At 37.1% G+C, this 22,065-nt stretch overlaps 1 pseudogene; it reads right to left on the bottom strand.

The window, feature by feature from the left end:
- Positions 1 to 9,066: 9,066 nt before the first annotated feature.
- LOC128643635 (serine/threonine-protein kinase SBK1-like) overlaps positions 9,067 to 22,065 on the bottom strand; it is a 74,281-nt pseudogene continuing 61,282 nt past the window's right edge.

The raw sequence follows: 22,065 nt of genomic DNA, 5'->3' as shown, positions 1-22,065 counted from the left end.
GGGAGGCTGTTTTTGGGAGAAAGGTTCTTGCAGGCGAGTGGTTGCCTTCCGGTATAAAGATCCTGCCTGTCCCTCCCGTCATCCGTGTACTTTAGCTTTGGTATTGGTATCCCAGAAGTAATGATGACCCGTGGACTGACTACACTTAACAGGAGAAAACATAATTTATGCTTACCTGATAAATTCCTTTCTCCTGTAGTGTAGTCAGTCCACGGCCCGCCCTGTTTTTTATGGCAGGTCTAAATTTTTAAATTATACTCCAGTCACCACTGCACCCTATAGTTTCTCCTTTCTCGTTTGGTTCTCGGTCGAATGACTGGGTGTGACGTAGAGGGGAGGAGCTATATAGCAGCTCTGCTTGGGTGATCCTCTTGCACTTCCTGTTGGGGAGGAGTTAATATCCCATAAGTAATGATGACCCGTGGACTGACTACACTACAGGAGAAAGGAATTTATCAGGTAAGCATAAATTATGTTTTTTAACAGGAACTGAAAAGCTCACAATTTCAGAATGGAATTGCAGGAAAAGGGGACAAAATAATTAATGAAAGTAATTGAAGAGTTTTTTTTTTTATATACGATTTATCATTTATATTACTATCTCAAAGTGTTTAATGTCCCTTTAATGACATGAACAGCAATCAATGCAAAATTTGCCTTTACAGAATCCAGTGGAGGAGCCAACAGCACTGATAATCTTTTTAGAGAGATTTTACGCTGAGCGTAGAGTTTCAGATTATCCTTAGTTACCAAGTAAAGCTAATATTTACTCAGCTGTCTCCATTCAATAGATACATTTAATTAATCATATAGCCCATGACAGATATATCATGTTAAAATGTATTAGTGATTTTTAGCTTTTGCTGTCAACCTTCTGAATTACATTTATACCAGTTTTGTAATTCTACTCCCTCATCCCACAATGCTGGCAAATATGCAGATTGCTTCTAAATGGAAAATAAAGGCTATAATATCCATTATCAGGGTCACTAAGGTGTCTATTATGCATTCTGTTTAGGTGATACTGTACCTGGGTCTGAGCAAATACAAATCAGCACTTAACAAGGGAAGGATTATATTGTACAATTTTAACCGAAATCCATTTTCAATCCATTTGTAACATTGTACAGCCTTTCACACAGGGGCAGAACTACCATTGGTGCAGCAGGGTGCAAGTTGCACCAGGGACAAAGTGCTGGGGGGGGGGGGTGCATAGCAGATAGTCTATCTATCGGCGAGGGCGGGGGGGGGGGTGAATAGCAGACGGTCTATCTATCTTATATCTATATATCTATATATCTATCATCTATCTTTCTATCTATCATCTATCTATCTGTCTATCTATCAATGTATCTGTCTATCATCTATCTATCTATCATCTATCTGTCTATCTATCAATGTAGCTATCTATCTATATTCTAAATCTATCTATCTATCTATCTATCTACATCATCGTATCTATCTAACTATCTATCATTATCTATCTATCTATCATCTATCTACCTCATCTATCATCTATCTAAACTGCACTAGTGCCCACAGTGTAAATATTCTGCTACAGCTGAATTATTTCCTGACCATCTCCTGAAAAACAATATATTTTATACTTTGCTTTTTAAACAACAGTTATAGATTTTTTGTGAGTAACTGACATACGTTTAGGGATTCTATGGCCCCATTCCTATCCATTGAAGTTAATGTCGAGACAAATTGTATAGGCAGCTCAAATGATCTTATGGACTCCATTTATTAAATTATAGGACGTACAAGGTTTTACCTAGAGAGCGTATCTGTATGTGATGCTCTACCTTTGCTGCCCACATTTAAAGGGACTCAAATCCCAAAATATTTTTTTTCTTAATTCAGAGAGAACATAAAGGACTAGATTCAAGAGGAGCGCTAATTTATTAAGCGCCGCAGGATAAATAACCAGCCATATACAAGTAGCTGGTTATTGCTACCGGAAGCTTGTGGTAGCAATTGAGCGCTCATAGGGGCTGATTTATCATGGCCCTAATAGGGCCAAATACATCTTGTTTCTGCAAGAGCCTTCAGGCTTGCCGGATACAGGAGGTTAGAGGACGCAGCATTGTTATACCGCTGCACTTAATTCATCTGCCACTTCTGATGCAGCAGACATCAATCCGCCCCGTCTCGCATACGATCACCCCCTGCTAGCTGCCGATTTTGCCACGAATCTGCATGAGGCGGGCATTGCACAATCAGTTCACCAGAACTGCTTGTGAAATGATAAATGCAGACAACGTATGCAACCGCCTAAGGGGCGCTGGCCCCAGCGGGGGGGTGGGGGGGGGGGGGCGCAAAATTGGGAGAGCAGTGAAAAGGAAAAAAAAATTAAATATTTATTTTATTTTTACTTTTTTTTTTTAGACTGTGACTTTATCATTGCGGAACTTCCAGGGTCCCAAAGGTCACATAAACCAACCATTTTGTTGTGGGCCACCGGGCCCTGGAGAGCCGCCACTTGCGAGGGCCCAGCAGGCACCGTTCCTAGCTAAACTTCCTTCTAATTCCCGGCTGTAACTTAGGCGCCTCAGTCATAAGCTCCTCTTTCTCCAACGCGCAGCCGCGGCGCTCTGTTACTTCTGACCACTTGAAGAAGTTGAAGCCCAGCTGCCCCAATAACCGACTGTCTGAGACTACACTGTCTGCACAGCTCAGGTAGTGTAACAGACAGTGTCAGTAAAAATTAGAGCCGGTTCTGTGCCGCCGGGATGGAAGAGGGGATGATTCGCAATGTAACCCGGCCCTAGCCTTCAGAACTGCTCCTCCAGCCTTCTTTCCTGGATCCTGGTGGCACTGTGAGTACCGGGTTGTTAGGTATGTTTGATATACACATGTTAGGGTAGCGTAGGACAGAGGATGTCTGTATGAAAGAACATGCATGTATAATAATAATAAAACTGTCTTATAGTAAGAAGTTAGCTTGGCTATGTAAGACACTGAAGGTAGACTGTAGAATGTAGAAATCAGAAGGAAGCAGGGGGAGTTGAGCATGTCTTGCTTTAATAAGGCAAAATATGGTGGTTACTTTTTTTTCCCATGCAGGGACATCGTAAGGAGTGATCACTACACATGTAGAGACAGGAAATCATGCTGTATTAGTGGCTTGTGCATGCTACAATTACATTTGCCATAATGGGCCATTAGCCAATTGTATTCTAGAAGTTCTATGTGGCACAGACTCCATTTTCCAATCTCCAACCAATTGCCCCTGTCAGAGTAGTGCATGGACAACTGGAAGTGAGAGAGAGGGAGGGGGTAGAGTGGCTGGAATGGATTCATGCAGGTTACAACACAGCCCACACATGTGGCAGAAGTCTACACTGTTTGGCTGATTAGTTTTGTTTTTAATGCCATTAGGGAACTGAGCTGTGTCAGGTGACGCGAGTACCTGCTGTGGGATGGCAAGGTGTCCTTACTTATATATATATACCCATACCCTGTTAAATATAGTATGTATGTATATATAGTATATATATATAGTATAGTATATATATATATATAGGTGTGTGTGTGTGTGGTGTATATATATATAGTATTTATATTTATATATGGTATGTATGCATGTATGTATATATATATATATATATATATAATATATATATATATATATAGTGTGTGTGTGTGCTGTGTATATATATATATATATATAAGATATGTATATGAGTGGTGTATATAAATATCTTTAGGGTTTTTTTAGTACATCTTTTAATCATTTTGTAAAAATCAGAAATGGTATGTGGTATGTAGTTGGGGGTGAGGGGGCGCAAAATGTATGCTCCGCCCTGTGTGGCCAAAAATCCTAGGCACCGCCCTGTCTGGGCGACATGATCGCTACAGCGTATCATGTCCGCGAGACTCATGATAAATTGTCCCCATAAAAATAACCAGAGATCAGATCTCTGATTAATTTTATAAATGTCCCCCAATTGCCCCCAAAATAAGGTTTAGTGTTGGTTTTTATTAAAAAACAAATATGTATCATCTTTAATTTTTTTTAAATAACAACTGCTCAAATCAGTTTTTTTAGAGGTTAAAGTTAGGGGATTTGGGGTGGTTAGAAAAAAATGGCACTAAAAAAGTGCCTTTACATTGCAGTCTATGGGAACTGTGTGTTTCCTGTAAATATATAAGTATAAACACATAAATATATATGTATTTATTCACAGAGGCGTAACTAGAAACCATATACATATATTTTTATTTTATTTTTACATTTAACACAAAAAAATATGTGAATAAGATTACATGTCTGCAAAAGAAGGTACCCTGTGCCCCACAGTCTGTGAGATGATCTGACCCCTTATTACTGTATATAGTGACACTGTTTAACCCACCAGTACTGTATATAGTGAGTTAGATGACACAGTCTGTAATCTGCGGTGAGATGGCTGGCCTGACCCTACCCGCCCAATACTCTATAAAGTGACCATCAGTAGTCTGTGACATGGTCCAGCCCCCCCCGTACTGTATATAGTGGTACTGTATAGTGACACTGTTTACCCCCCCGCCCATGCTATAGTAACAAGGTCTGTAATTTGCTGGTTTTACAAACATACACACACACACACACACACATAAATGCATAAATACACACACAGTTACATACATACATACACACACACATACATGCATAAATACACACACAGTTTACATACATACATACACACACACATACATGCATAAATACACACACAGTTACATACATACATACACACACACATACATGCATAAATACACACACAGTTACATACATACATACATACACACACACACATAAACACCAATGGGTAAAACAGAAACCACTAACCCCTGTAGTCAGAGACACTAGTGAAGCATCATGTCACACTCACATGATATCAGTTCAGGCAGTGGCAGGTCAGCGTTTTTTATTGAAACATTTTTATTTTTTTAAAGCTAGGCCCCCACCCTCAGGGGCCCCAGTAGCAATTGTGACCTCTGCACCCCCTGTATATTCATATACATATATATTTACACTTCGCTGCCCATCGTTATGTGACTGCGTGTTGCTCTCAGTCATAAAGATAAGATATTTAGTGACCAGCATATAGGTCCCTAAATAGTAGGGTGTGAGTATAAACCCAATTGCTATCATGTAGGTACAATGAGAAATGTGCTCTCATTAGATTTCTCCATTATAGTGACTTAGATTGCATAATTTTACCAAAAGATAAAAACAAATGATCTTGCGCAATACAAAAAAATATAATAGCCATTTATTTTAAATGACTGAAGAAAATGACTTTAAATGACACATATTTTACACAAACACATCATGTTTCTATAGCACTTAAATAAAATGAAAGACATACATCATTCCAATTTATGCAGCGCTTCCATGCAATATTCTGTACCAATAAACAGTTTTTACTTTAACAGAAGCTCGTTTTTATGTCTTGAATCTGCGTGTTTGCAGACTTTTAGTTTTATCCCAGGTATCAAGAGAATCAATATCTCTTTTATTTAACTGAATGACAATTGACAGCATTGTTGTGCTTAATACATTTGGAGTAAAAATTATTATTACTATTTTTTAATGAGGCATATAATATTATTTGAAAAGTGTATCTGATACCTTGTGGCGTTAAGGTAATATATTGCGCAATGATGCTGTTAAGCAATGCCACAATGCTGCAAAAGTTTAACATCAAACAGGATTTTGTATTCAACAAAGAAGCTTAAATTGAGAAACCATTTTCAAACTTAAATATCAGGATCTGGAAAGGATAGGTGCAGGTCTGTTGTTTTTCTTTTTACATTTAAATATGTTTAACATTTAAATGCTTCTTTAGATCAAAGATAAACATTTTAATATTGGTTTTACATTTAATATTTGAATATAACATTAAATGAAAAGATTCACAATTTGAATGTTAATATTCAATCATTCACAAGTAATTTTCAAGGTTTAATTGTTACTATCAAAATATATTGTAAAAAAAGCCATTCAATACACCTACCCCAGATTTTACAGATACCCCTCTTTTGAAATCATCCTTGTAGTATAATTAAAAACGGCATTTTCTTTTATTTTTCCATTCCTTTACTGACCTTCCGCTACAGCAATTTTTTTCCCACCGAGTCTTTAAAGTGGCATTGTTCCCTAGAGAACCAATTATCTAGCCCATCTGGGAGTGTTTTTGTAAAAAATGTATAGTTTTGCTTATTTTTAAATAACATTGTGCTGATTTTCAGACTCCTAACCAAACCCCAATGTTTTAGATGTATACTGATGTCTACAGACTACTGGTTGTGTAATGGGCCTTTTTCATATGCAGGAGGGTCTGCTGTTCCTGTTTTACCAGCCCCTTTCACTGGGTGTCCCAGTCTAACCTCATCAACAGTGGCTAAACTGGGAGCTTCTAAGTAAGTTTTTAAAAGGCTTTATACTGGATTTCTATATCAGTATCTGTGCATATTCCTATTATATTAGTGTCTATTACATTCAGTTATATGAAAATTGGTGTATACTGTCCCTTTAAGCAATACAGTGTATCCACCAAATACAGTGTTGCAGTGGTTCAGAGATAGCGTATCCTTGAAGCCTTTTCACTACACTTGGAAATGACACAGGAGCTCAATCTGTTTCACCTCTGAATGCACAGTGTACACAGTATATGCAGTGGAATCATAGTCCCTGAAGGTTAAAAAAAAGAAAAGAATACTACCGTTTTAAACATATTAAACAGAAGATTTCAGAAATGAGTATTTCTTTAAAAGTACATAATAGATATGTGCATTCTGAGGTTCTGGATACCTCTGAATGCGTAAGAAGGCGGCATGCTGTTTGAGTGTTTTCAAAGCCAAATTATCCTTGTGAAACTGCAATAAACTAGGATTTAGATTTGCACATATCCTAGTATGTTGCAGTTTTACAAGAATGAAGCCAGCTCAGAAAATAGCTTAACGGCACGGGCAGACGCTTTCTTCTGCATTTGGGGATATTTGAAACCTTCATAATTAACATATCTAGTACATAATTTAATAATCATATACTAAATAACTTGAAAGTGATGCATCATAACTGTAAAAAGCCCTGAACAACTCTATGTAAAAAAGGAAGATATTTTACCTCAACATTTCTTTATCTTAATATTAAGTGCTCTGTGATCAGTCAAACTTCAGCTAATGTCAGCTGCATGTTGAAAGAAAAAACAAAACAGGCAGGTCACTACTGACGACACACTTTACTTTACTGTGATCTCATGAGATTTCACTGAAATTTTCCAAGATTTCATTGTAAACGTCATTAAACTGAGTAAGGAATTAACATGACTGTGCCTGCATATGTCAGATGCACACTCCCTTGCAAATTCTAGGAGTAGCACCCTGATTGACTGATTAAAGACCATTTACATTGGATGTGGCTAATAAGGAAAATTTGATGTAAAATACCTTCCTTTTTTACATAGAGATGTTAAGGTGATATTTTCTTGACATGCTTTTTACAGTTATGCTGCATCAATTTTTAAAGTGCATCACCATATGGGGTATCATGTCCCTTTAGACGCCTAGGGGGTCTCATTATCTAAACCTTGTCAGTATTGCAAAAAATATCATGCAAACGCTCGCGGTGAGCAGCCTTCAATGAATTCTCTAAGAAAAGGGGGCCTAAAACTAGGTGTCCCAAAGTGTTACAAGGTGATATCCATAGAAAATAATAAAGTTATTTTAATTGGGGAATCTTATAGGGTGAGAGGATTTTGACAGAGAGAACCCTTACTGATGGACAAATTTATTTTTTTTAAAGCACATAAAAATCCAATTACACTGTTTGTTTTTTTTAACTGTACTTTATCTTGCATTCATTTCTAGTTTCGCAATCAAGGCTGCAGGTGTAACAACTGCAAGGAAACTTCATACACGTCCAAGGAACACCCACTTGCAAAGGCTGCGAGACTCAATTTACAGTAGAAATATAAAGAACAATTTGAATTATGACCTCCTGATTACAATTTGTCGAAAACAATATTTGTACATTAGAAATATTTTACAGGTAAATGTAAATTTTCATTTTGATGCAGGGTCTAAATAAATAAATTTCTATGCATACTATTAATATAGGTTTTTATGTATAATTCCATTGTGATTTTTGCAATGTACATTCCATTTACTTTTTGAAATGCTTATTTTATTGAACATTGTACTGTATACTGTATATATACTGTACTTTATGTATATGTCTCACATTTATACAGAAATGTAGGTTATGCACATTTGCAACATACACAGAAATCTAGCTAAAATTTGCCTTTACAGATTACCATTACCCTCTTAACGCTGTTAGGGACAGTTCATGCCGTCCTAACAGCACTGGGCTTTAACACCATTTGTACAGAATGGAACGTCCTACAACATTTGTCTCCTGCTTTGACGAAATGAAAAGATCCAACTGGTGGGACGTGCCTAGCATTGGAGTCACGTGATCGCATCGACGATCAGTTAATTTCCTGTTTCCTTCACATATTTATTCTGATTTGGCACACTTGCCTCCATCCTGAAGGGGTTAACCACTTTGAAGCACTGACTGATTGTTTAAAGCGAATTTAACCTGAGCAGCAACCTTTAGATAATCAGGCCCTATATTATGGGTAAAAGTATTGAATGGGAGGTTCTTTTACAATATGTTTACTGTCCTTCTAAACCTTTTTTATTAAAAAAAAATGAATGGCAAAATGTTCAGCGAACATTCATCATTCATTAAAGACAGATCAAATGCAATTTTTAAATAAACATGCTCAAAACACTCGCCCATCTCCCTCATCAGCGAAATAATTAACAACTATTTACAGTAAAAAAAAAACTTGCATTTTAGCCCTAAATAAATCTTTGTGACAGTCATTTGAATGTATCCACAAAAATGAGAGAAAAGATACATATAAACATTTATATATTTCAATATTTAAATACTTGGCTTATGATTGCAATGGTTGTAAACTGACATAACCTTACAGATCAGGAATGAGAAAGTAAGCGGTTTGGCTCTGCTGGCATTTATGTTATTATTTTGTCATTCTCATTTCATACACATATTTCAATTGGCGTTGATACCAACACTGCATTTGAATTATTTTCCTTCTGGACATCTTCAAAACTGCTGCAAGATGGAGAACGATAGAGTTGGGCTTATTTCAGCTTTTATTGCTGTTAAGAGCTTCGTTGTTGATAAAAGGAAGACCTTGTGGTTTTATATGGTACAAATACATCAGAACTGGTTTTCATATCAGTGCCAAGTGATTCATCTTTGTTTACTAACCACGTCTTGCCGAAATACCACAAAACATCTTTAATGGAAACATCTTTTCTCTGGCTCGATTGAAAGCAACTTACTGAACATTTTGAGAGCGTGGAGGAGTAAATTTACGCCAGTTGCGAAGGTACATTTGGCATTTTTTTATCTCTGCCACTGTAAAAATTCATAGTAAAAAGTGTCTATGTGTAAAGCTTTTTCCCAAGGAAAGTTTCCAAGTCATCATACAAAATAATAGAACGCCAAAAACGCCCAGACATCGATACTATATTCAACAAGAAAGCCATTATGTTTAGAAGTCTCGCAAAGCTCTGGAGCTGTATAAGGAATGGTACCGCTCACCACGTTTCTCTGTTGTACCAGCAATTCTGGTCATGCCAAAATCGGAAAGCTTGACTTTTCGACACTCTTTGTCAAAAATAAGAATATTTCTGGCTTGATATCCCGATGAACGAGTTTTCGGTTGTGTAGGTAATCCAGGGCCAAAGTAACTTGATATATACAGCGCTTTGTGGTGTGCTCAGAAAAGGCCAACCTAGAAACACCAAAACAACAAATTAATCTTATTTATATTAAGAGGATGATATTAATGTCATGTTACAGTGAGACATTCATTATTTATATTAGATTGAATCGACTCTTTTTTACTTCATGTAACACTTTATAAGGGTATCAAAGGAACATAAAACTCCAGGAGACTGTAATATAAAATGTTTAATTATGCATAATAAAAATTTTGCAGTAGATTATTATTTTGCTCTATTTTCCTGTGCATTCTATTTGAAAAAAAAAAAGAGTTTCCAACAATGAGAACTGGAAATGCATATTATAGAATTTACAAAAACTTAAGCCCTGCTAAATATTTGTAATTATCTGGTCTCAGAAAAGGTGATAAGATAAGATACTGCAAAACAATGCCAATTTTGTTAACAAAATCAAAGGGGCAAACCATGTTTTATCCATTAGCAAGTCTGGATTGGCTTCTCACAATATGGCAAACGTTAGGGATATTATGGGCCATTAGAAAACAATTGTAGAAAAGGTGCCAATGTAATTAGATAGTTTCCACACTGAGCTGGCATACCTAATTTATTTTCAAGACTGCAGTGTAGCAATTGCAAGATGTTTTATACCCCTTTAAAGTGATATTCTTAAAAAAGTATAGGCCTGATTATCTAAACTGTACACAGCTATAAAAGTAAAAGTTTGCCTTTACAAAGTCATGTGAAGCACCTTGCAATTTACACACTTTCTAATTTACTTCTGTTTTCAAATTTTCTTTTGTTCTTTCTGAAGCCCAAATATTCAAAACTTGTTAGACGGAAACTGCCTTGTCATTCGCCAGGCTGGCAGTCTGTCGGTCTGGCTATATATTCTAAAAAAGTGAGCTGAACCTTGTTGTGCTGGAGTGTGGTGATTTGTCTGCCTTAGAATATAAAGGGGATCGCAAACTTCAGCAAATGTCCGCCGACTTTCTCACTGAGCTCCGAAGTAGGAAGTTGATGGGGCTGTTTTTAAAGTTTGTAAAGACTGTGAGGCCAGATTACAAGTGGAGTGCTAAACATTGCTTGCATGCAAGCGATATTAGCGCTCCACTTTATAATACCAGCACACAATAATGTGCACTGTTATTACAAGTTAATCACAATGCTGGAAAGCATTGCGCTCCCAAGGAGCGCGCTTCCATAGGCTCCAATGGGAGCCCAATTCTGAATCCATCACAGATGGCATGGAGAACTAGTGATGGCGAAGGGGGGTAAGTAGTGCAGCGAAATATATATGTATATGACTATACATGTGCAATATATTAATATATATTTTTTTTCTTTTTTATATATATATATATATATATATATTAGTATATATATATATATTATATATATATAATATATATATATATATTATTTCATTAACATTTCATTGTGAGGATTTTTTCCATTCCACAGATTTAATTGGGTACTATAACATCCACTTTTATAATTAATGGATTATTATTCTTTTGGTCATATACTGTAAATTCTTATATGCCCTGACTAGCGGTTTATAAACCACTGGTTTATACTTTCAATGTGTATTTTATATTCTGTTATATTCTATGGTATACTTGCATTTTTAATTATATATATATATATATATATATATATATATATATATATATATATATATATAATTATAAATCAAAGTTTTTTATTAAGGTATTAAGTGATACAATATTCATAATGTAATGACATGAATACTCTCTCAACATTATAACGACAAACCTTTGTGAAAATAAAAAAGGAGAAATACAAGAGTTTCCTCACAGGTAATGGTCCTAATTGCAAAGAGACAAGACTCCTGAAATTTGTCAATAGCCAATCAGCTGAGGTTATACCAAAATAGTAATATGTGAAAAGAATTATAACTATTCCGAGAACAAACATATCAAACCATAATTCTAATGTGACATATACATATACATTACCACTTCTATATAGATACCTTACATTTTTATATATTTATCGAGATTACCGTGATACCTCTTTATCAGGGTATACTACCTAATAGAATAATACTTTAAAACTGAACTACTTAGAGTAATAACATACTATCTTGAATAAGAGGTACAATTATTTACTATAGTTTATGTAAACAATATATAATATAGTAAGTAGAATAGTAAAGTAATAAGAGACATATGAAGTTGAGTAGGTACTGTGTGTATGGATTAACTAATCCTGTAACATAGTATAAGATATAGAGAAAATATTAATGGAGCTTGGAGAGTTGAAAAAAAAGGGAGTGCTTACAAGTTAACATGTTAAGTGGAATTGGATGCCTATATTATAACACTTTTATATAATCATATATATATATATATTTTAATACGGTATTGGCAATACTAAAGGGACATTAAACCCCAAAAATGTATTTCATGGTTCAGGTAAAGATACATTTTAAACATTCTAATTTACTTCTATTATCTAATTTGTTTCATTCTTTAGATATCCTTTGTTGAAGAAATATCAATGTACACTGGTGAGCCAATCACATGAGGGCATCTATGTGCAAGGCCACCAATCAGCAGCTACTGAACCTATCTAGATATGCTTTTAGCAAAGAATATCAAGAGAATGAAGCTAATTAGATAATAGAGATAAATTAGAAAGTTGTTTAAAATTGTATGCTCTTTCTAAATCATCTAAATCAAGAAAAAAAATGTGTTTCATGTCCTTTAAATATTTAAAATCTGTCTTTGTATCTGCCCCACTTTAGCCTGTTAGGCGCTCCTAAGCTAATTTACGTGTTTTTTTAACTTAATTTAAGAATTCAATTTCGGGGTCATCTGGTTGATAAGTAATGATGATCTTTTGTTGAATTAATGTTAATTATCTAAACAATTATTTAATTGTTTATGTTTCCTTTAATCTAGTAATATATTGTGTCACCCCACACATCTAATCTTTCTTGATAAACCATTACACAATGTAGCATACAAACAATGCTGCCATCTAGTGCTCAAAAGTGTACATTGTTAAAAGCATTCTTGCAAAACTGCTGCTATATAATGCTCCTGACTCGTGCACATGAGCCTGCCTACCTGCTTTTCAACAAAGGATACAAAGAGAACAAAATAAAATGTATAATAGAGATAAAAAATGTTTTAATTGTATGCTCTTTATGAATAAAAAAAAGGGTTTTCTGTCCCTTTAATTGCATCTCTAGGTGAAAAAAAAATCTTAGTGTGGCCATTCTTTTAAAAAGGTTTGTACCTCTCTTTTATAAAGAAATATAGAAAAGCGGTAGTCCTGGAGAGTATAGTTAAAACGTCTTTATTTCAAACTCAGATTAAAAACGAATGGCATCACAAGTAAAAACATCACAGGTGTGGCACTGTTTGGCTTACGCGTTTCGGCTGGGAGCCGTAGTCATAGCCTATAGTGCCACACCTGTGATGTTTTTACTTGTGATTGCCATTCGTTTTTAATCTGAGTTTGAAATAAAGACGTTTTAACTATACTCTCCAGGACTACCGCTTTTCTATATTTCTACATTTTGCCAGTGTATCCTGGACTGTTAAGCTGTGGGGAGGTGTGTGCGTGCAGCAAATAGTTATTGGTGATTCTTCAGCATCGGTACTTTCCACGGATTGGTTACTGCTGATTGACGCTTTGACTAGCCAATAGGATCTAGCGCTCATCGAAGAGGAGAGACGCTGTACATCTGCAGACCCACGAGGACGCCAAGCAGCTGAGCCGGTGAAGAAACGAGCACTCGGAGATGGTATAAGGTACCCGTGCATCGTAGATCCCAAAGTGTCCGGTATAGTAAGCAGGCTTGGGCAACAGTGGGGGACTTATTTTGACCAATTCGCCTATGCAGTTACCTATAAAAGTCTCCTTAAGCTGTCATACAGTTTGGAATACACTGCACTATTAACTATTAGCTGACCTTAAGTGGTTTTTTCACGCATTTGTTTTAGCACTACTGAGTTCCTTCTTTTGTACCTCTCTTTTATAAAACATACCTGCGGTGGTATTATGTCAAATAAATCACCAGCAACTGCATATTCTTGGGCAAATACGTAATATTCATCCGTCTCAAAAGCGATATCATACATGCCAATGATATACGGACAGGCAGATAAGTAGCGTGAGATGCAGTACTCTTGGAGAAAGTTCTTCTGTTTTGGTGGTTTTCTTTCGCAGAAACTTTAGTGCCATCCTTGAACCTAGTAAAAAAGCATACTACTTTATCGAGTGTAATATAACAAATGTACGATCTTCATCACCATTGAGGACCATAGGGCCGATTTATCATTTGTCGGACGGACATGATCCGCTTTAGCGGATCATGTCTGCCCCGACATCGCTGAAATTCTGTGTGAACTGCTTGTGCAATGTCACCTTCTGCAGATTTGCGGCCAATCAGCTGCTAGCAGGGGGTGTCAATCAACCCGATCGTATTCGATCTGGCGGATTGATGTCCGCAGCCTCAGAGGAGGCGAATGAGTTAAGGAGCAGCGGTCTTAAGACCGCTGCTTTTTAACTCTTGTTTCCAGTGAGCCTGAAGGCTCGCCACGGAAACAGTTGCATTAGGCACTATTCGGGCAATGGTAAATCGGGCCCCTATATGTTCAAGATATTTTTAGGGTTTCCATAACCAGAATTATATTTATGTTTATACACACAATATTGTATCATCATATGTTATTTAATACTTTTTAAATTTTAGTTCATATAAAAATGTAGACAAGTATATACTTGCTATATTATTTAAATTGAATGATGATCTGAGAGCATAGGTGGCGAACTGTGGCAACAGCAGGGTGATTCCTGTGAGATACCACCATGCTGCCCAATACTAGAATCAAACTGAATTCTTTTAGACGTTTTATGGCAATTATGGAAATTGTAGGTCATATGAGAGCATCATTACTGGATAACCTAACCAAATACAATGCACTTCTCTATACACGTTAGCATTTTTCACTATACGTTTGTTGTGGCGTCAATATCATCCAATAAAATATGATACAATATGCTACAATGTGTTATAATGTGATTCTAACCCACATCCCAAGACCCAAATACCACTTTTAGTACTGTAATGTTTCCTGTCTCCCTTCCCCAAATGTAATTATTTTAGGGGAAACCAGAGCTTAAAGGAAAACTAAATACAACAACATTTTATAATCAACAAATGCATAATAAAGAGACAATGCAATAACACTTCAACATTTCCTTTAATTTCCCCTGTTCCCTTTATCATGTGACAGCCATCAGCCAGATAAACAAAAGGGAGGTTACTCCAGCCCAAATCAGGTTGATTAAAAAGAGACCTTTATTGTTCCATGGTCCAAAGTACAAAAGCAAAAAACGTTTTAGACCTGTATCCGGTCCTTAGTCATGTCATGGCTGACCCCTGTACTGCTAAGATAGGTTGCTGTTGCCTATACCCTTTTGTACAGCAATCAGCCAAACCTCAAACATATATAAGATGCGAACTCTTGTACAGAAAGTGTCCTCCAATTGTTTGTTTGCACTAGCTCTTTTTCCAAACAATGCTTCTGTCAGACTCCATTGACCCCTTTTCTACAACTTGCTAAATTCCATCCAAAGGATGTCTGTGTGCATGTGTATCGTATCTGTGTGTGTGCATGTGTATCTGTGTGTGTGCATGTGTATTTATCTATGTGTATGCATGTGTATCTGTGTGTGTGCATGTGCATCTGTGTGTATGCATGTGTATGCAAATGTATCTGTGTATGCATGTATATCTGTGTGCATGTATGTGTATCTGTGTGTATGCATGTGTATCTGTATGCATGTGTGCATGTGTCTGTGTGTGTGCATGTGTATTGTGTGTATGCATGTGTATCTATGTGTATGCATGTGTATCTGTATGCATGTGTGCATGTGTCTGTGTGTGTGCATGTGTATTGTGTGTATGCATGTGTATGTGTGTGTGTGCATGTGCATTTGTGCGTATGCATTTGTGTGTGCATGTGTATGAATGCATGGTCGCGTGTGTATGTGAATGTGTGTGTAGGCGCATGTGTATCTGTGTATATGCATGTGTATCTGTGTGTGTGCATGTGTATCTGTGTGTATGCATGTGTATGCAAATGTATCTGTGTATGCATGTATATCTGTGTGCATGTATGTGTATCTGTGTGTATGCATGTGTATCTGTATGCATGTGTGCATGTGTCTGTGTGTGTGCATGTGTATTGTGTGTATGCATGTGTATCTATGTGTATGCATGTGTACTGTGTGTATGCATGTGTATGTGTGTGTGTGCATGTGCATTTGTGCGTATGCATGTATGTGTATGAATGCATGGTTGCGTGTGTGTGTGTATGTGAATGTGTGTGTGGGTGTGTGTGTATATGCATGTGTGCATATGAATATCTGTGCAAGAGTGTTTATGCGTGTGTGTACATATACAGTATCTGCAAGTGTATGCAGTTGTGCATCTGTCTGTATTTACATGTGTTAATTTATCTATATGAGGTCTATGTATTATTGTGCGGACGGAGATGATACAATGTAGTGTATCATGTCCGCCGCACATCGATAAATGTCGACAGCATACGTTGTCAGCATTTATCATTGCACCAGCAGTTCTTGTGAACTGCTGGTGCAATGCTGCCCCCTGCAAATTGGCCGCTAGCAGGGGGTGTCAATCAACCCGATCGTAATTTCAGAGCAGGCAAACAAGTTATGGAGCAGCGGTCTTCGGAGCTTGATAAATTGACCCCTATGGGGCCTATTTATCAAAGGTCTTGCGGACCTGATCCGACAGTGCGGATCAGGTCCGCAAGACCTCGCTGAATGTGGAGAGCAATACGCTCTCTGTATTCAGCATTGCACCAGCAGCTCACAAGAGCTGCTGGTGCAACGCCACCCCCTGCAGACTCGCGGACAATCAGCCGCCAGCAGGGGGATGTCAATCAACCCGATCGTACTCGATCGTGTTGATTTCCGGCGATTCTTGTCCGCCTCATCAGAGCAGATGGACAGGGTTATGGAACAGCAGTCTTTGTGACCACTGCTTCATAACTGCTGTTTCTGGCGAGTCTGAAGACTCGCCAGAAACACGGGCCCACAAGCTCCGTTCGGAGCTTGATAAATGGGCCCCTATGTCTTGAATTGATATGAAACATTTAGCATTAGTTCTCAGAGTTGACATTTCTGGTAATACTGTATGTATAATAAACGCCCCCGAGGATCAATTGATCTATCTATTTATCTATCTAACTGTTATTCTAGCTCTTTGTCCACCTGTCTTACTGTGCATGTTTATATATTTAGCTCCTGCTGACAGTAAACAGTACATTTTGTATGTTTTATGGCTGTTACATAGGAAAAGATCTGTTATTTATACTAACTATAAATTGTACCATGTAATGCTAGAAACATAACAGCCACAGACTTTCAATCTTAAATTTGCAAACAATTGTACATACAGGAGTAAGTACATGTGTTTTATAGTCTACAGTAAGGTGTAACCATATCTGGATAGTAAAAGTTCATCTGCTTATACATACATTTCCCACTTAAAGGGCCATACCCAAATGTTGAAGCACTTGAAAGTGAAGCAGTATAGCTGTAAAACACTGACTAGAAAATATCAGCTGAGAATCTCTATGTAAAAAAGGAAGATATTTACCTCATAATTTCCTAAGTATTCCCACCCCACTGTAATCAGGACACTGGCACGTTCAGTCATGTTATTTTCCATTTTAGTTTAAAGGGACAGTGAGTTAATCAGCATTACATACTAGATAGAAAAACTTATTATAATTTTTGGGTTGACTGTCCCTTTAAGAAAGATTGCTATGAAATCTCATGAGATTTAAGTGAAATCTCATGAGAACACAGCAAAGCAGTGCATGACCTCAGCATTGCTGATGCGGATTGGCTATTGTTTTTTTTATTGATTTGTTTTTTTTTTCCAACTTGCAGCTGGACTGTAGCTGAGGTATAACTGTTTAGACAGCACTTACTCTGGTGAGCTGAAGAAATTATGAGGTTATATATCTTCCCTTTTTAAATAGAAATGTTCAGGTGATATTATCATGTCAGCTTTAAACAGTTATGCTGCATCACTTTCAAGTGATTTAGCATATGAGTATTATGTCCCTTTAAAATTGATGTTGACTGAATTTTCCCCCAAAACTGTTTAGAAAATAAAACTTCTGACATTTTGTTCCAGGGAAAAATGTTAATAAAGTCTCTTATAGTGGACACTGAAGCTATTTAAAGAGACAGCACACACACATACATATATGTGTGTATATATACTATTGTCATTGAACCAGGGGTACCAGGGATGCCTCCTCACCTGTTCACAGGTAAGTAAGGATAGGGCGCCGTTGCAGGTTTCTCCTCGGCAGTGATTGCGCCGTGTTTTGGCTGCGCCTGTTTGTGCGCGTGTGTGGGTGCGCATGTGCGCGGATGGCGTCACAGGTGATTTTCATCTGCTAGGAGACACGCCTCTCTCTGCCTTCTCATTGGGTACTTAGCATCTGATGCTATTGTTGTCTTGGATATGAGGGCGTTCCTGGGCCTTGTTAGGTTTAAATTCCGGTCTGAGCCCTGGCTTGTTGCTGAGTTATTTTTTCCAGTTTATCTGCATAACTAAGCGTTGTATTTTCTCTATTCCTATTCCCTTCCTTTGATCTTGGATTTCCTGGTTTAGACCCCTGGCCTGACTTCCACTTACGATACTTGCGGCCTGGACCGACTTATATTACCCTGACTACGCTTTTTGGATCTCCCTTGTCTGTACCTTGCTTTGGATTGTGTGCTTCTTGCTATAGGGTTCCTCTCCCCGCACTCAGGGTAGCCCCGCTCCCTGACAACTATATAAATATATATATATATATATATATATATATATATATATATATATTAGCTATACTTTAGTAATGCAATGTACAGAATGTGATAGTATTAATGTCATAAGGGCAATATTATCACCCATTAGTGCAACTCTTGGCAGGGAACTCTACCCATTTGACCCCCTATAAATGTTACCTTGTATACCGCCTATGTTTTGCAGAGTCTGTTGGCGCTCTACAAATACCTGATAATAATAATAACGTTTATATACCCACTCCAGCTATCCATCTTGCCAGTAGGCAGTACAGACAGTCAAAAGGCACACCACCCAATAAAAAGAGGGCTCTACAGAAATTTATGGAACATAGGTTTTCACTCACAGTAATGAAGATTCATTAAAAAAAATAGTTTTACTGTCCCTTAGGACACAAACAAATGTGTAGATCTTAGAGACATTAGTAAAGAAAATAAGGGAGATCATAGATCTGAAGAAAGTAGTATGGTATTTACTAGAAAAAGGTTGCTGTAAAATAAAAAACCTAGGCAACCACACCTCCAAAATCTAATAAGAATACAACAGAATAAGAGAGGAAGATTACATTTAATAGAAAACTTATTACTTAGGCTAAGCTAGATCTATATGTGATAAGTCTTGTATGGTCAAATAGTTTACCAGCTTATATCTGACTTATGCATATACATGTAACTGTTCCAATGCCAGTTTTATTAAACATGGAGCATAGAATCCTTGTTTACTCTTGAAAACATTGAACTTGACTGTTTGCATTACAGGTGATATCTAATAGCACTTCTGGATTCTGTGAAAATTACCATATTGTCTTTGGCATACACTTTTTAAGAAACCACTTTTAAATTCACAACCAGACTATTTCTGAATGTGAAGTTTAACTTCAGTAACTCCTCTGTTTAGTCCTGTGCTCAAGGCTGAATTAATTGCTGACATTCTAGTCTATTATTCTGAATGATCATCTTTTTGTTTTCCCTGAACCAGGGTTGGCTTTAGACAGTGGTGAGTGCTTAACCTAACTGGTGAGGGGTGGCATGTGGTGGTTTTCTGGGTATTCTGTAGGCAGAGCCACATGGGTGGTGCCAGGCTTGAGGAACCTCTGTGGGTTCAGCTGGGTACTCTAGTGCATAACTGGGCAATTAAAGGGACATTCCAGCCAAAATTGGAATTCACATGGATGCACTTCAGTTTTGAATATAAGCATTTTTGTCATATGAATGTATTAGCAAAAATGTTTTTAATAAAAGTTATAGCAGAGCCAAAAGTGTATTTAAGTATGCACTGTGCACCAGCATTTTAAACACAGCACTTACTCAGAGAACCTAAGGTGCTTGTACCATCTGGTAATGACTCAATTAGTTAATTGCTAACATGATACCAGCCCCACTGCTGCTCTGCGCAGCTGTAGTATTTTGGTGCACTGAGAATATCTAGCTGTTAACACTAATACAATGATAACTTTTATTACAAGCATTTTTGCCAATACATGTATATTGCAAATGTGCTTCTATTCAAATATGTAATTTATCTATGTCCCTTTAAGAGTGAGGATGGAGGTTGGAGGATGCAATTCCACATCAGGGATTGGACATTTTCTCTCTTTTCCTCAATACAAAGGCGATGCCACAGTATAGATCAGGGTATTTTTGAACTCCCGTTAACCCCATAGGATTGGCACTGGTTCCAGACCTTAAAGGGATATGAAACCCACATTTTTTCTTTCATGATTCAGACAGCACATGCAATTTTAAACAACTTTCTAATTTACTTCTATTATACATTTCCTGCCATACAGTGAACCAGATGACTATCTAGGTATCTCATCAACACAGAATAAAAGCAAATTTAATAATAGAAGTAAATTGGAAACCTTTTTTAAAAATTGTATGCTCTGTCTGATTTAGAAAAGAACATTTTTGGATTTCATATCCCTTTAAATTTGAGAGCAAGCAAAGGTCTATAGAAGGCTGGAATGATTGTCTGGGGTTGCATGTTCCTTGTTCAGAGAGGGATTGCCTGGTATTTTGTGATTGGACGATCGATCACAATGATATATTTTAGGAAATTATAACCTGAATTGAAATAAAAGCAGCTGCTCCAATAATGTGATTCCCCGTGGAACAAGCTGCTAAGTTATTGTCCATTTGTCTTTGAATAACTCATACTTTTATAAGATATTTTTTATATATATAAAATCACCCCGGAATATGTCTATCTAAAGGCAATGGGACTAACCAGATATGAGCTCCCTCATAGAGGAATATGACTGCACCTCAATGACTAAGCCCATTAAAAAAGGGAGTTGCCATGTTCAAAGGGCAGTTGCCTGTTTTTTTACAGGGCCAGTGATACTTCAGGAAAGTTCTCTTCTGTGAAAAGCACAATTGGGCTAAAAGATGCTGCTCCCTGGGGGTGAAATGCCATCGAACAAGCTATTGAACCACTGGTCACACCTTTATTAAGAGCTTCTCGTCTTTATTTAGGAACAAAGGTTGCAACAGGGCTACATATCATTGTTGGAATACGTCGTATAGCGTCACCAATTTTTATTACTTTTTATTGCTCTTCTTATCTGATTCCAGTAGGTTTTTCATGTCAGTGGCCAATATTTCAGTTTGGTTAGTGACATGTATTTGCTATAGCCGCTACGATTGGCTCAGGGGCTTATAGACGGCACGCAACAAGGCAAGGAAATGATTGGCTCCTTTTTAGATGCACCTCAAACCAGGCTTTGAGAGCTAGCTTGGTTAACCTCAAGCCCGGGCCTGTCTGATGTAAAGATTGGAGATATCCAATTACATTTCCAGTTACCACTATTTTCTTATCTCCTTGTGCTGGAATGAACATATGTCATGTAACCCCTCCCCCCCCCCCAGCACCCTCTAGAACTTCCAGTGCCACAAACTGTAACTGTGACATTCTCTGTCTTAAAGGGACACTCAGGTTTTATTAAATTTTCATGATTCAGATAAAGCATGTAATTTTAAACAACTTTCCAATTTACTTCCATTAAAAAAAATGTGCACAGTCTTTTATATTTACACTTATTTTGAGTCACAAGCTCCTACTGAGCATGTGCAAGAACTCAGACTATACATATATGCATTTGTGATTGGCTGATTGCTATCACATGGTACAGGGGGAGTGGAAATATACATAACTTTGAAACTTGTTAGAATAAAATTTACTACTCATATGAAATTCAGAGTAAATGCTATTGTATTGTCTTGTTATCTTGCATTTGTTGATTATGCAAATCTGCTGTGTTTACTGGTCCTTTAACTAACCTTTGTTTGTGGTTCATCACTCTGCTTAGTGTTCTATATTCAGCACCTAATAATATGCAATCTTGATCTGGACTTCAAACCAGATCTTGAAGTTTGGAAAAAAAGTCTCACCCTCCCAACAGCTGT

This window comes from Bombina bombina, unplaced genomic scaffold (assembly GCF_027579735.1).
Source record: "Bombina bombina isolate aBomBom1 unplaced genomic scaffold, aBomBom1.pri scaffold_906, whole genome shotgun sequence".
NCBI lineage: Eukaryota > Metazoa > Chordata > Amphibia > Anura > Bombinatoridae > Bombina > Bombina bombina.
Note: the sequence above shows the minus strand (reverse complement) of the source record. Positions and strands in the feature narration are given on the sequence as shown.